Genomic DNA, 5,615 nt, shown 5'->3' on the forward strand with positions numbered 1-5,615 from the left:
TGGCACGCACAGCCCCGTCTGCGATCTCAGTGCCAGGCCACGTACAGCTAAGGTCGCTGGTGTGATGAAGGCAACAGGGAGGGGACCCAAAGGGTGGCCTCGGGGGGTCTGCTCTGGCTCGCGGCAGAGCCGGCGGGACCGAAAGCTGTGGACGTGGAGATGAAGAATGGTTGGCATCTTCCTCCTAAGAGTGTCTGTCCCTAAACTTCTTTTTTTTAAGTCTCAGATCAATATCCTAAATTAACCGGACAGGCTGTGGGGACGCTCCATAACGCTGACGAGGCCTCTCGGCCACCCGGGCCAGGCCTGATGTGGGGAAGGTGGCATATGCTCGACTGGCTCCTGACGCTGACGCTGTGGATGCTGCCGACAAAATTGGGATCGTCTAAACTGAGTCCAGCTGGCTAATTCCAAATATCAAAATTTTTGCTGAAAATAAGAAAGGTGGCGTCCAGTGTGCCCGAAGCCTCATGCACAAGGGGGTGTCGTGGCCATTCTGGAGGCCCCAGGGGCCAGGGGGAGTCTCGTAAAGCAGGTCAGAAACTCGAATTTTATTTTAATCCCAGGGGGAGATTTGAGAGACAGATTTTGGGATACATTTTGGGGGTAAAGCCTTCACAGGACTTTGTAGATGGATTGACTGTAAGATAAAGGAAAGTGAGCAGTTTGGGGTGACTCTTAGATTTTTATCCTGATCGACTGAGGGAGCCATCCGTGAATGGGGAAGGTCTGGGCGGGACAGGGAAGGGAACGCAGGGTCAGGAATTGACGCCCATTAGAATTGCAAGCGGCGATGCCATATGGGAAGCTGGGTACTGGCCCTGAAACCAGGGAGAAGCCAGGGCCAGAGACAGAACCTGGGAACCACCCACACACACTCGGCGTCTGAGTCCCGGCCTGCAGGTGACTTCCTGGCCAGAAGGCGCAGATCCGGACCTTTCGGCCTGGGACATGTCCACATTCAGGTGTGGGTCGGAGGGGTGGGGAACGCCACAGGGGACTGTGGGATGCCCAGGGAAGTGACACGAAACCAGGAGCTTAGAGAAGAAGTGTCTTAAGAAGGAGAGTCGCTCCCTCTGCTGAACGATGCTGAGAGGCTGAGGAAAAGGAGACGCAGAAGAGGTCGTCGGATTTCGATCGTCGGCTACGTCGGGTGACCCGGCCGAGAGCGGCTTCAGAAGGGCGGAGGACAGAAGCCGGTTGCAGTGAGTTCAAGGCCACCGGGCGCTGAGGAAAGGCAGCCAGACATCCCCCGAGCACCAAGCGGCCTGGCCGCAGAGGGAGCGGACAAATGCGCAGTGGCTGCAGGGTGTTTGGGTTCAGGGGCGATTTGGGGAGATTTTTCGTCGGGAGGGGTCCCGTAGCCCTTGTCTGCACAGCAAGGACGGAGGCGGGAGGGCTGACATTTATTGAGCTCCCACAACACGAGGCGCTTTACAAATTCCCATTTGATCCCCCGACAAGCCGGCGGGAGCTTTTCATCCTCTTTCTAGACACGAGGGTCGCCGCATGGGTCGGCACTTTAGAATCCGGGCCTCGCGCTTGGCAGCCGTGTGGCCTCGACCAGGCGCTTCCCTCTCCGTGCCTCGGTTTCCTCATCTGAAAAACGAATTTGTTCAACTTCATGCAAAACCATCGATTTACTTGATTCGATGGAATTGAAGCCGGTGCTCACGTCAAGGGAATGGCGCGCAGACGGACGGGGCCGGGGCTCAGCATCCCTCCTCCCGGAGGCGAGGCCAGGAGAGACGGCCGCGGAGGCGAAGGGCCTTCGTTTACGGAACGAGGACACTGGGCCACCTTTTGCTCGGCGCCGTGTGACACCAGCGAGCACCGCACGAAGCAGGGTCCGCGGGGGCCCTGTCCTCATGGCGCTGAGAGTCGGCGACGACGATGAGAGGGAGGGTAACGGCCAGGACCGTGACGCCAGCCGCCGCGGGTGCCCGGCCTGCCCCGCCTGCCCGGCCCGCGGCTTCCTAGCAGCGAGGAACAAAAGCGGACTGTGTCCCGCTCTGCTGCCCTCTTGTGTCATCCCTCCCAAGGGGATCATTTTGCGAGAAGAATGAAACCCGACTCCCATGAAGTCATCCTGCTGCGTGAGGACGCGTTCCTGAGAGGGAAACATCAGAAGTGGTGACTAACCCTCCTCGCTTCCTCCCGATTTCCCGCAGAGCCCGTCGGAAGCCGGGCGAAGGATTGTTTCTCTCCGCATCCGGCCCCGTTTCCCCCTCCCTGCTTTCTTCCCGAGGTGGCTTATTAACCAGCGACAGGCATGGGACAGGAGCCACGTCGGGTCCTGCGGGTACCAGACGCAGCTGTCGCGGGCCGCACTGTGGCCCGTCCAGACCGGCGCGTGGAAGCCCTAAACCCCGCGCCTCGGAGCGGGGCCGCGGGGGGAGAGGTGATTAGGTGCAAACGCGGTCGCACGGGCACAGGGGCGGCTCTAATCTAGCACAGGGGTGTCCCCGTCAGAGGAGATCAGCGCACGGACGAGAAGGAAGGGAGACGCAGCGTCGGCCAGCCCAGGACGGACGGCCCGGAAGAGGCCACCCGGCGGCACCGGACCTCGGACTCCTGGCCTCCAGGTCTGAGAGGAAGCGAAGTTCTCCACGTCGTCCGAGCCGCCGGCCTGCGGGCTTTGCTGGCGGCCTTCGCGGCCCGAGCACGGCGCCCGCCGCCGCAGGGCCAGGTGGAGCCGGCGAGGACCCGGGCGGCTCCCGACTCACCGCCAGGCGGGAACCGCGTGATGAGCCCTGAGGCCGCAGTGTAAAGTGGCCGTTTCGGTCACCGAAGTGGCCGGTCAAGGGACGACCCAAGGACGAGACGGATGCTGAGCGGGGACTAGAAGCCTGGGGGACTCACTGGGCGCCGGGCGGGAGGCTGGGGCGCGCTAGGGAGGCGGCCCGCACGCTTCGTCTTCCTCCTCCCACGGGCTCACCCCTTCGTCTCCCATGGGCTCACCCCTTCGTCCCCCGATGCTTTCTTCCTACCAGGCTCCGTGCTGACCTGTCCTTCCAGCATTTGGCGTGAGTCCATTGATTAAGGAGCGAAAGTATCCACGTTCCCATGTCACGGATGAGGACTCCTTCTCCAGGGTCACCACCGGTGGCACAGAAAGGGGTTGACACTTGTCCAAGGCCACACCACGAGTCGGTGGCGGAAACACCGGCAGCCGTCTGCCGCGCTGGTCCGATGACCGATGACCGAGGTCAAGGAGCAAGGAGCGGACGGGGCGGACGGGGCGTGTGGCGTGGAGGAGGCGCGGGGAGCTCGAGTCCCCGCGGGGAGAGAGCTCGGCAGCAGCCCGTGGAGGGAGAGCGGGTGACCAGTGGTTTTGAGTTTTGAGGAGCGAGAAGATTAGAAACTGGGTAAAAGGGAGGAGGGAAGAAACGCCGAAGATGGGAGAGGAGGTGGCCGGCAAAGAAGGTTCTGGAAGGAGAGCGGAAGCCTGAGACGAAGTGCACGTGCAGCGGGGGCGTCGGGGGGTGGCGAGGACGGCCTTGGGAGGAAATCGGGGCACGGCCTCCTCAGAGCGAGCGCGAAGCGGGGGGCGCAGCCCAGGCGCAGGCCCGGGGAAGGCAGGTGGCGGAGGCGTCAGAGGGGAGGGCAGGGGGCGACGTCATGGCGATCGGAGAACCCACCGGGGAGGGAGAAGAAGGGGGCCTCAGAGGCTCCCGGCCCGAGGCCTGCAGCGGTGGGGGCTTCGCCGTCCTCCAAGTCAGAACCGTTCCGTCTCCCCACAGCGAGCAGGGAAAGCCCTCGGGGGCAGGGCCCACGGCTGGCGCCCGCTCACCCCCCTGGCAGCTGCCCGTGCGGGAGCCTGGGCCTCCCCTTCTTCCCACCGACTTCCGGGCTCCCAGAGTCCACCTCCTGGGAGTCTTCTTCTTCCTTGGAAAAATCAGCTCTATCCGCCTAGTTTCCCAGTCATTTCTTCACATCACAGTCATTTGTTCCTGTCATATCTCTCTCATCATTGAAGATGGAGATAATTGTCCTAAACCACTCTTTAGAAAAAAAACAGGAAGAAAATGATTCAGCACGCCTCAGAGTATGCATGTAGAATTAGTTTATCTATTGTCCCTCGATATTTAGAGTCTGATTTTTGGTAATCCATTTACACAGGAAGTGCCTCTCGCGTTTCAGAGACACGGTGCTTCCTCTGGGCGCGTGGGGGGTCTGAGCAGGGGCTGCGTGCTGGAGACGATGGCTTCAGTTTGTGTGGTCTGACGAGGGGTCTCAGAGGGCTGCCTGTGAAGCAACGGCAACCTGCAGGGAACCGAGGCCCAGGGAAACCAGGGCAACATGATGTCACACGGTCAGGAAGAAAAGAGCCTCACCCCAGGGCAAGGCCAGAAGCAGGAGGCCTAATCGCTGCCACGGCTGGCGTGAGCCCCGGCCACTGCCCGAGCTAATGGCAACCTGATGCAGCCTGCTTCCTGACACCCTCCAGTCCCGACTTCAAACACGCGGGCAGCTCGTCCCGCAGGCCCAGGCCGGCTGCAGCCACACGCTGCCTTCCTCTCCCACTGCGGGCACCTCGCCACCCCACTCCCACCCCGTGGGCTAAAAAAGGCCTCGCGGGCACCCTGGCAGGGCTCGGGGGCCGTCCCCTCCGTTTCCCCATATAGCACCCGTTCTAATGCACTCCCCCGCAAAGTCCCCCAGACTCGTCTCAGTGGTCCCCAAGAGCCCCTGGCTCCAGACCCGGGTGACAGAAAGCTCACAGGGCGTTGTCCAGCAAGTCCTGCTGGGCCAGCTGGGAGTGCAGCCAGGTCTGCACATGCGTAGTGACCTCAGGCCCTGAGGACCCTTGCTGATAGGGATGGGCAGTGCCGGGAAGGGCAGCCCCCGGTGGGCCTGTCCCCGAGGCCTGCCTGCATCTCTCAGTTCCGTTTGCCACTGGCTCCTGACAAAGTAGCTGGCAGAGCAGCCTTGTGTTTATGTGACCGGGAGAGTGTTTATGGTCCCTGGTGTTTGGGATCAGCCCAAAGCCCGAGGCAGGCCAGCTTGCCCCAGCCTCCCGTCCTAAGGGGAGGGCTGTCCTGGCACGTAAAGCTTCCTGGGATTGATTGTCTGACTTCGGTTCCCACCGGCAGCCTCAGCGTGTTCCTTTGCTGAGATTTCTAAAGTCCCCCTTTTTACCTCCCTTATCGACACAGGAGAGTGAAAAGGTAGGTGTTTAAGACAGACTACAACAGCTGGGATAAAACCCCTTGTAAAAGCCTCCCTTGGTGAAATGCATCTCTTTATGTTGGGGGCGTTTGTAGGCAGGACAGGAATGAAACTCGAGAAGATTCTGTGATAACCAGACTACATCCTGTCAAGAGAGAATTTCTCTAATGACACAAAGATGAGCTCCCAGACAGCCCACCCGATGGCCCTCTTCCGCCCAGCGTCCCCCGTCATAAATCTTCATTCTTACTCAGGTTTTCTGTGAATTTTTTGAGGCTAGAGCTCATTTCCCTGGAGAGACAGGGCTACGGAAAGATCTAGAATTCCTCCAGTTTAAAAAAAAAAAGCCGCCATTCTGCTTAATCAACATTTGCTCCATCAGAATCGACGTCCCGCACAGGGCGGTTTGCATCGTTCTAACGTCTGCTTGCAGGTGGCAGAGC

At 60.5% G+C, this 5,615-nt stretch overlaps 1 protein-coding gene across 1 annotated transcript in view; it reads right to left on the minus strand.

The window, feature by feature from the left end:
- LOC102893208 (hairy/enhancer-of-split related with YRPW motif protein 1) overlaps positions 1–5,615 on the minus strand; it is a 146,132-nt gene that overhangs the window by 19,948 nt on the left and 120,569 nt on the right. The gene's annotated exons all lie outside the window — the stretch shown is intronic.

This window comes from Pteropus alecto, unplaced genomic scaffold (genome assembly GCF_000325575.1).
Source record: "Pteropus alecto unplaced genomic scaffold, ASM32557v1 scaffold87, whole genome shotgun sequence".
Classification (NCBI taxonomy): Eukaryota; Metazoa; Chordata; class Mammalia; order Chiroptera; family Pteropodidae; genus Pteropus; species Pteropus alecto.